This window comes from Capra hircus, chromosome 11, assembly GCF_001704415.2.
Source record: "Capra hircus breed San Clemente chromosome 11, ASM170441v1, whole genome shotgun sequence".
In the NCBI taxonomy this organism is placed as follows: Eukaryota; Metazoa; Chordata; class Mammalia; order Artiodactyla; family Bovidae; genus Capra; species Capra hircus.
Genome location: NC_030818.1, coordinates 62,638,058 through 62,649,141, shown reverse-complemented (window position 1 = coordinate 62,649,141; position 11,084 = coordinate 62,638,058).

Below are 11,084 nucleotides of genomic sequence, written 5' to 3'. Positions count from 1 at the left end.
TGTTTGTTATTATCTTCTCTTTTATCAAAATACACGAGAAACCAAAAGTATTTGTGACCCTCATGAACTTGTTTTCTATATGCTTAGCTGGCTGTGGTCATAATATGCACTGAAGACAAATATTCATGTTAGATATAAATTGCATTAATCATGTGGAATAGAAGCATAAAAAGAATCTTGTTTCATAGTGGGAATACAACTAAATTTTTTTGTTGCTGGTTTGATGAGGATTTTACCATTTTATACTTTGTAAAAATGTGATGAGCATCAGAGATATTGTTTCTTATTGGTCCTTCTTGAACTTGCTTATCAAGTTTATTGCAAAAATAATGAGAATTATAATTTAATGCTGTGGTACTTTCTGGACTACTGGATAACTAGACCATTCTGGAAAAATATTCACTATGTCTGGGCAATATAGACCTTTCCAAGGATGAAGTTTTGAAAGATAGGCTACTGGGAGTAGGAATTCACATTAACATATCACATTTAAATTAAGGACTCCAAAGACATTTCCAGGGTGTAGGGGATAAGGCCTAAACTTAACTCTTGTTTAGTTGAGTTTATTAACATATTGATATAACCATCATAAGGGGCTTCCAAGGTGGCGCTAGTGGTAAAGAACCCTCCTGCCAATGCAGGAGACACAGGAGATGCAGGTTTGATCCCTAGATTGGGAAGATCCCCTGGAAAAGAGAATGACAAGCCAATTCAGTATTCTTGCCTGGAGAATCCCAAGGACAGAGGAGCCTGGTGAGCTACAGTCCATGGGGTCTCACAGAGTCAGACACAACTGAAGTGACTTAGCAAACACACACACATAACCATCATAGAAGAGATAGGCTAATCAAATAAGCTACTGAAAAATGACTAGATCTACATTATCCAATATGGTAGCCACTAGCCATATTGGCTAGTGTATTCTGTATTGAGACGTGCTGTTATATGATATACACACAGGATTTTGAAGACCTAGTACAAAAAATAATGTAAATGATCTCATCAGTGAAGATATGAATATGTTAGATACCTTTGATTAAACAAAATCTTTTGAAATTAATTTCACCTATTTCTTTTTACTTTTTAAAAAGTGTAGCTACTGGAATTTTTTACGTTACATATATAGTTCAAATTATATTTTCATTAGATAATGCTGAACTAAAGTATTACCTTTGTGAAAAGCACATGTGTGTCTTTAACTTTGTATGGTAGTAGGATCCAGGGAAATATGACAGAGATAATTTCATGTGGCTTATACTTGCATGAGGGCAGAGATTTCTGTTTTATTCACTTCTATATTTCCAACTTCAAGAACATCGATGACAATGTATACTTGTTGAACAAATGACATTCTGTTGAATCAGTGGAATGTTTCCAGAAAAAAAAAATTGAAAAATAATTGTTACTAGCTTTCTTTTTTTGAACCTTTGCTGTTTACCACATTCTTCAGTGATTTTATAGCTACCCTATCCTTGATTATTTTTGTAATTTGTCTTTCAAAATCAATTAACAAATTACTGAACACCTTTATGCACTCAGCATTGGCGGAGGGACTATCAAGAAACAGACCTTGGTTCTTGACCGTAAGCAAAAGAATTTACAGTCCAGTTAGGAAGACAAAACCAATACACTTGAAACAAGTGCCGCCTGAAAACTGACTCTCTAAAACAGAGAACAATAAAACTCTGAGGACTGCAAAAGACTGACAAAAGTAACTGGAATTCAGAGAAGAGAAAGATCTGCTAGAGCAGTTGGAAAATGCTTCATTTCAGGTATGTACTTGCCTCAGTGTATCCCATAGGTTCTACTGGGGGCTGGGTACTTCTCCAGACTCCTTTGGACTCAGTGCATCAAGCCCTGCCCTGCCTTCTTCACTAGAGTATCTGCTGAATTGCTTTCAACTCCACTGTTTTCCATGGGGGTGCAGTCTGTCCAGGTACTGTTCTCATGCTGCAACTCCTGGATTATCTCAGGCTTCTTTGGAGCCAGGATCTTATACATTACTTACAGAACTTAAGGATAATCTTCTCATTATTTCTCAGGGCCCCACCACGTTTCCCTTCCATGTTTTTAACATGTTCCATGTTCTCCCAACCCTCAAGCCAGGTCTCTGTGACCCCCTTGGCTGTCCCTTCCTCATATCTTTGGTCAGGCCAAGTAGCAACACCCCCATGAAGACCACCAATGGGAACTTGCCTGTGCCCTTGAACAACTAAATTACTGACGCTGAGCTGGAAGCTACTCCCTGCCCTGAGCTAAAAAAGCTCCTTCAAGACTGTCCCTCTTACTCCTCACCTGCTTTGAAGTTCAGTGCCAGTAACCGGGCTAGATGCTGGTGTTCTGGCAGCAGCTCCCTGCTGCCAGAGAAAGAGGCAGCTGGGCAAATGGACAGACGATTAGATTTATAATTTCATTTATTTATTTACTTATTTTTGGCTCTGCTGGGTCTTCACTGCTGTGAGGGCTTTGCTCTAGTTGTGGTGAGCAGGGACTACTTCCCAGTTTCGGTGCATGAGCTTCTCACTGCAGCGGCCTCTCCCGATGTGGAGTATGGGCTCTAGGTACTTGGGCCTCAGTAGTGGTGGCTCACAGGTGAGTTTCCTCACGGCCTGTGGGATCCTCCTGGATCAGGGATAGAACCTGTGTCTCCTGCATTGGCAGGTGGATTCTTTACCACTGAACCACCAGGGAAGACCAATAATTAGATTTAAAGTGGGATAGACCCTGGACTGAACCTTAGCCACATCATAGAACCTTGCTGAGAACTTTTCTCAGCTGTAAAATTCGAGACAGTAACCCTGCCTCACAGGGCTGCTGCTAATTGAGATGCACTAATGTATGTAAGACCTGGGTTCGATCCCTGGGTTGGAAAGATCCCCTGGAGAAGGAAATGGCAACCCACTCCAGTACTCGTACCTGGAGAATCCCATGGATGGAGGAGCCTGGTAGGACTACATTATAGTCCACAGGGTTGCAAAGAGTCGGACACGACTGAGCGACTTCATTTTCACTTTCAATGTATGTAAGAGGTTTCAGTAGAGAGCCTGGTGTTAGTCCCTCAGCGGAAAACCCTATGGCTCCCTAACTGACCCTTCCTTTGCACCAGTGATTCAAAACCAGGGGAAATTTTACCTCTCTGCCCTTGCCTAGGCCATTTAGCAATGTCTAGAGAAATTTTTCATTGTCACAGCTAGGGTTGGGGTGCAGCTGGCATCTAGTGGGTAGAGGCCAGGGATGTCATGGAACATCCTGCTATGCAGAGGATGGCCTCCACAATAAAGAATTATTCAGCCCCAACTGTCAGTAGTGGCTAGGTTGAGAAATCCTGCTCTAGACCACCCTGAGGGTGCCAGTTGTTACTGTATTGCCTTAGCTAATTCTGTCCACTAGGGCTGCTAATCCTGGGTCCTTAAATGTCTGTTACTGCACCTACAAACTTGAAAGCACTCCAGGAGCCATACTTCTTCACCAGCTTCCAAAGGATTTCTTAATACCATTTTTGGGCTTCTACTGGTGTGTTAGAGCTGATAGTGACAATAATTCCGGTGTTTGGCCTTTGGGCCCATGTAAGTACTGCTGTTGCTGCTAAGTCACTTCAGTCGTGTCCGACTCTGTACGACCCCATAGACAGCAGCCCACCCGGCTCCCCCGTCCCTGGGATTCTCCAGGCAAGAACACTGGAGTGGGTTGCCATTTCCTTCTCCAATGCGTGAAAGTGAAGTCGCTCAGTCATGTCTGACTCTTAGTGACCCGATGGACTGCAGCCTACCAGGCTCCTCCATTCGTGGGATTTTCCAGGCAAGAGTACTGGAGTGGGGTGCCATTGCCTTCTCTCCCATGTAAGTACACCAGACCCTAAATTCTCACAGCTCCGTAGCTCCCGAGAAGTAAATGTTGATGTACTGCTTTCCTTGTTAGAAAATCAGGCTAGTCTTCTCCCAGGACAGGGCGAGAAAGACTTATTCAGGGGCTATGCTGAGATCTTCCTCTCCTCTGAGCTAGAGAGGAGGACCTATCTTCAGACTCCAGCCAGCATCTTTGCCCTCCTTCATTAATACTGTCAAGATGAGTGTCTCTTGAAACTTTCCTGGTGGTCCAGTGGTTAAGATTTTGCCTTCCAATGCAGGGGGTGTGGGTTTGATCTCCGATTGGGGAGCTAAGATCCCTATACCTCTTGGCCAAAAAACCAAAACATAAAACAGAAGCAATATTGTTACAAATTCGATAAAGACTTAAAAAAAAGAGATGAGTGTCTCTTGTCTCCAGTGAGCAAGTCGGCCTGAAGCTTAGTGCTTAGAAGCCGACAACACCCGGCTCATAGGCTGGTTACCACTTCTCTCCACACCTTTAGTGCTGCTATGACCCTGGCTTAGACTGTTTTGCCTCATAAACCTGATGTGCATTATTTTTGCTGTCTCCTCCCCAAACTAAAAGACAAAGACAACTGACCACCGGGAGCCTCCTGATATGATTCAATGTATATTTCATTGTATTCAATGTATTGAATTGTATTCAATGTATACAATTCATTCAATTGTATATTCTCATCACAGATGAAATGTACAGATCACAGAAGTACAGGGTATTCTTGCCAAATATATTTACTGCTACTGCTGCTAAGTCCCTTCAGTCATGCCCGACTCTGTGCGACCCCATAGACGGCAGCCTACCAGGCTCCCCCATCCCTGGGATTCTCCAGGCAAGAACACTGGAGTGGGTTGCCATTTCCTTCTCCAATGCATGAAAGTGAAAACTGAAAGCGGAGTTGCTCAGTCGTGTCTGACTCTTCACGACCCCATGGACTGCAGCCCACCGGGCTCCTCTGCCCATGGAATTTTCCAGGCAAGAGTACTGGAGTGGGGTGCCATTGCCTTCTCCAAATATATTTAACCTGAATCTAAATAAGCCTGTAATATACATTTCGTTTTACAGGAAATACTGGAAGAACCAGTTTAACAGGGCTACAAAGAAACAGTCATACCAACCCAGTACCCGGATTACTGGACAAAACAAATAACCTGGTCTCTTCAAAAGGGAAATTCTAGATTAAAAGAGACTTAAGGGAAATAACAACCAAATGTAGAGCGTGGTTCTTAATAGGACATTTATTTGAACAAATAGTTATAGAAGACATTTTGGAGATAACTGAGGAAATCTGAACGTGCGCTGGTATGAAATTGCCTTGAGGAATTACTATTAACTTTTTTAGATATAGTAACAAAATTATGGACATGCAGGAGAATGTCCTTACTTTTTGGAGGTGACTAAAATATCATGTTATATGTAGCTTATTTTAAAAAATGGCTCAGAAAAAAAGACTATGTGCATAGAGATAAAGAAAATAAGGCAGAATGCTAGCAGTTACTGAATTGAATCAAGATGGTGGATATCTTGGTGTTAACTGTACTTTTCTTTCTACTTTTCCCATTTTGAATATTTTGATAATGAAAATAAAAGACTATTAAAAATACCTGAGCATGTAATGAGGTTTGGATTTTCCTTACATTTATTTCCAAATTACTGCACACCTTTAGGCAATCAATGTCAAACACACATTTCTGATTCAGGAGCAGATCTTGTAAACAGTGATCTTGTAAAGAGTTTTAAAGATGTAGAAAGGAGAAAACAAGCAAGGACTGCAACTCCCAAATCAATTGTAATTAGGTTAAACTGTCTAATACGCACAAATGCAGTAGAATTACAACTCTGCTCAACAAAGAGCAGTTCTAATGCAGTGTTAGCAAGAATTAAGCTATCATGAGTAGTACTCTATTTAAGTGGTAGGATCAACTGAAGCCCTGTCTGACTTTCCAATACTGTTCACTCTGCATGGAATGCCCTTCTTCCTGCTTCTTACAGACAATAGTCTTTTTTTTTTTTTTTTTGAGAGTTCAGCATCTGAACCCTTTTTTATACCTTTGAGAAAATCTCTAACTTAGACTAGGTGGAAGGCAAAGCCTTCCTCCAAGTATTAACATAAGAGCTGAAAGTGCCAGTGTGGGGACTTCAAGACAGCTGCAGGGGTTTTGCCCCTCTTTGTATTTTGAGATCTACTACTTGAGTGTGTGCTAACCTGAGGCTTATTTGACTAACAGAATTGGTGGAGGCGGTGCTGTGTAACTTTTCAGGCTGAGCATTAGGAGATCTGAAGCTTCTGACTTTGCTGCTTGGAATGTCCCCACTTGGAAGAATGATATCACGTGAAACGTACAATTTTTCCAAGAGCACCAAGCTGTGGGGACGCCCAGTCTATGTGAAGAGACCCATTGAGGAGAATCTGACCTGCTACAGTTCTACCTCTTCCTCAGTCTTGTTTTTTCCTCAATTAAGTAATGTTCAACCAATCAAATTGGCTGATTAAGTAGAAAGTAACTTTATTAAAATAATATTAGGTAACTGGCTGAGTTCCCAGCCAACAGCCAGCCATGTGAGCCATCTTGGATGAGCTTTCAGATAACTTTAGACCCAGAAAACACCACTTGGAGCACAGCTGTCCAGCTGAGCTCAGTCAACCTGCAAAATCTTGAGATATAATAATGGTTGTTGATGTTTGAAGCCACTGAGTTTGGGGGCAGTTTGTTATGCATGCTAAGTTGCTTCAGTAGTGTCTGACTCTTTGCAACCCCGTGGACTATAGCCCTCCAGGCTCTTCTGTCCATGGATTCTCCAGGCAAGAATACTGGAGTGGGTTACCATTTCCTTCTCCAGTGTTATGCAGCAGTGGGTAAGAAAACAGGGAAGTGCTGGCTTTCCTTGCTTTCTTTGCAGCTAGAAATAGCATGTGACCTAGGCTTTGCTGACCAGACTTTCAGTTAGGAGCTGATGATACACAGAAGCAGGAGTTCAGAGAATTTTTGCTGATGGCGATGGTAGCAGCTGCAGCAAGACTGAACTTCAGGGCAGCAGGGGCTAGTTGCTGTTGAGTGTCCAGGGCCAGCAGCACTGGCAAGCCCAAATTCAGCTGCATCCTTACTGGACTAGATCTCTGGCATAATTTGGAGAAATGTTTCTGGCTGCATGGACTCTGAGCATAGTTGTTGGGTCATTCATGAAATTCTATGAGCTATCTGCTATCATTTAAATAAATTTTTTTTCTTCTTAATCAGACAATCTCAAGTTCTGTTGCTTGTGACTACAAGATCTCTGAACAATACTCCTTTAAACCAGTTGGCTTCTCTTTTTTTCCTTAAGATAAAATTCAGAGCTCAAGAATTACTTCTGGAAAATTTCACTGTTATCTTCTCTGTACTTGCCCACTTCCCCCAGCCCAATCTAAATATTTTGCCCCTCTTCTAAGCCCCTGCAGTGCTTTTTGGTGTACCCATAATGTTGCTCTTATATCAATTGTAATTTCCAACTTCCTTAATTGTCTACTCCATTAAATGCACAACTTTAAAGGAATGGACTGTACTTTCATCCCTGTATCTCTAGCATCTACTGTAGCGTTCATCTAACATCTGTTGGATGGGTGAATAATTGAAAGATAATATGAAATTGATGGTATGAAATTTAGTTTGTTGAAACAGCTCTGAAACCTCTTCTCACTTGTTTCCCTCTGCCTTTCTTGGTTACTTGGCTACTGACCAAGAGTCCTTTAAGACTTGCTCAGACATCAACTTCTTTGGGACCGTGTTCTGACTCACTCATCTGAGAATGCCCTGTTTCTAATACCCCCATATCACACTGGTGGTGCATCATAGGCTCAGAAATAGTTAAGGTTCTTGAAAGCAAATAAACATAGGATTAGGGAATCTGAGTTATTGAGGTTAATATAATCAAAATTAACCACATCTGCTGGGAAGGCCCAGGGAACATTCTGTCTAGTTACACCAGAGCTGCTCAGACTATAATGGGAGGGAGATCTTATTAACCTGCAGAACCAGATTCACTTTGTCTGGCTTGAGACGTCATTCTGCATTTCTAACAAGTACCCAGGTGATGCCTATGGTGCTAGTTTGAGTTACATATTTGAGTAGCAAGGGGGTTATACTATGTAAAGGGCACCTTCCTGATGGCTGGGAATTCTGAGGCACCTCCTGACAAGTGGTTCATGAACTAGTTGAGAAGATAGGATATATACATAAAAAGACTAACAAAGGTGAGATACCATAAAATTCAATTTCACCTTTTAAGGTGCAAAGAGTCACTATCACTCACGTTGCTGTCACTTTCGTCTTATTAGAAGGTTAGCATGCCCCAAGGCAGGAGTCCCCAGCCTCCTAGCGCCTGTGGTCTTGAGGCGGAGTGAGTGAAGTCGCTCAGTCCTGTTCACCTCTTTGCAACCCCACGGACTGTTGCCTGCCAGGCTCCTCAGTCCATGGGATTTTCCAGGCAAGAGTACTGGAGTGGGTTGCCATTTCCTTCTCCAGGGGATCTTCCTGACCCAGAGATCGAACCTGCATCTTCCGCATTCTAGGCAGACACTTTACCATCTGAGCCACCAGGGAAGTCTGAGGTGGAGATGATGTAATAATAATAGAAATAAAGTGCCCAATAAACATAATGCAGTTGATTATCCTGAAACTATCCACCCCCAACCTGGTCCACAGAAAAATTGACTTCCACAAAACGGATGTCTGGTGCCAAAAACGTTGGAGACCACTGACATAAGGGTTCAAACCATATATATCCAGAACCATTTGAGACTGCATATATTCATAGAATGATAGATATATTCCATGAATAATAATTTTATTTTTATTTTAATAAACAAAATATTCACTTAAATGCTTTAAAGTTCATTCTGAAGGAATTCAGAAAATATGTATGCCAGTAACTCCCATGAAGCATTCCAGCATCTGTGTCCAAAGAGTAAGTATAAGAACACCCATTATAGCTCTGTTTATAACAGTGGAATAGTGGAAGCAATCTGTCCTTCTGCAGGGGGATGGTAAACCAACTGTGGTTATTCACACTTAATGGGAATGAACTGGATCTACGTGTATAAATTTCAAAAACAAGGTTGATTGGAAGAGAAAGCCAGTAGCTAAAGGACGTGTGTAATTTGAAATTATCTGTGTCTATTTAAACATAGAATAGTATGCATGCTCTTTTACCATATTAAAACACGCATAGGAAATACAACATACAAACTCCAGGATAATGGAAAAAGAGCTCAGAAAGGGAGATACGAGGCGGGAGTTTGTGCTGATCTCTGGGAAGGAAAATGAGGGGAAGTTTGGGGGGGAGGGCCTTCATTTTTCTTGCCATATTTTATTGTTAAAAAAGAGAAATGTCAGTGGAAATTAAGGCAAAATATTAACATCTGCATAATCTCAAAATGGGTAGGAGCCTGCGAGGAATCAGTCCTTCCATAATCAAAGACCTTCATGTCACACATTCTAAAAGTTAAAATTGAGTTCCTTAATGTGCTACTGATTCTTATTCTTCAAACAAATGCTGGAACTCCTTTCATTTTCAAATACATGTTTTCAGTTTTTCCTTTCAAATACATGTTTGAAGCTTGTTAAGAGGAAAGTCATGGATGACAGTCTGTCCACCAATGCGGAGCAGAGCTTTAGGTGGAGGAGTATCTGGCATCCTACTTCGATCTTTCAGGTTGGACATTTGCTAGAGATGGAGAGCCTGCATTTTCCCAGCAGGTGCTTTGGACCCATGTTCCATGTGTCGCAAGGCCTTTTCTCTCTTGTGGTTCACAGAACAGTTCCTAGAGTAGCATGGGGACACACTAAATCCTGGGTTGTACTTGGGTATAAAAGAGACCCTACAAAATCAAGGAACTGGGGAACTAAGGAACTGGGGTTGGTGGTTCCCAGCCCCTCGCTAGGAGTCCTCTCCTTCTTCCTTTTGGCAATGCAGTTCTTATAAATAGCAAAGGTGGTTTTTTTTTTTTTTTTGATTGTTTAATTTTTACTTTTTGACCATATCAAGTGCCATGTGGGATCTTAGTTTCCCAACTAAGGATGGAACTCTTGTCTCCTGCATTGGAAGAACAAAGTCTTAATCACTGGACCACAAGGGAAGTCCTGCAAAGGCTTTTTCTTTTTTTGAAAACAGGTCTGTTAGGACTTCCCTCGGAGAAGGCAGTGGCACCTCACTCCAGTACTCTTGCCTGGAAAATCCCATGGACGGAGGAGCCTGGTAGGCTGCAGTCCATGGGGTCGCTAAGAGTCGGACACGACTGAGCGACTTCACTTTCACTTTTCATTTTCATGCATTGGAGAAGGAAATGGCAACCCACTCCAGTGTTCTTGCCTGGAGAATCCCAGGGATGGCGGAGTCTGGTGGGCTGCCATCCATGGGGTCACAAAGAGTCGGACACAACTGAAGCGACTTAGCAGCAGCAGCAGCAGGACTTCCCTGGTGGTCCAGTGGTTAAGACCTTCTGTTTCCAATGCAGGAGGCCTGGGTTCAATCCCTGACAGGAAACGAAGATCCCACATGCTGTACAGCATGATTGAAAAGACAAAATATTATCTCAATACATCAAGAATCTTTTTCTGTCTTCTGCTTTCTTATTGCTGACAAATTTCCTCTCCTTGCTTCTCTATCCAAGTAATCTTTAAAAAAATTGGGTCTGTCAATTCTTTTGGCCCTACAATATATTTATAATTTTTGTACCTTTATGTTGCATAATTTTTAAAATTATAAAAATGCAAAAAAAATCCTGAAATATTTTTTGTTAGATAATACAGTATAATGGAAATACAGAAAAGGGGGAAATGTCTGCTACTGTAACTCCACAATTTCTTCTCCTTAGTGATAGCTAATGTTAGCAGCTTGCTAATATATACATATCTCTGTGTGTGGGATATGTAGTTACAGGTTTTTTGACCTATATAAACACACATAAACATTAAAAAGATAAAGGTAAGATAATATGAATGAGTGAAGAGATGGAACAAAACCAACAAAAACACTCAGTTGTGGATGTGAAGTAAAGTGGTGATAGAAGTAAAGTCCAATGCTGTAAAGAGCAATATTACATAGGAACCTGGAATGTCAGGTCCATAAATTAAGGCAAATTGGAAGTGGTCAAACAGGAGATGGCAAGAGTGAACATTGACATTTTAGAAATCAGTGAACTAAAATGGACTGGATTGGGTGAATTTAATTCAGTTGGC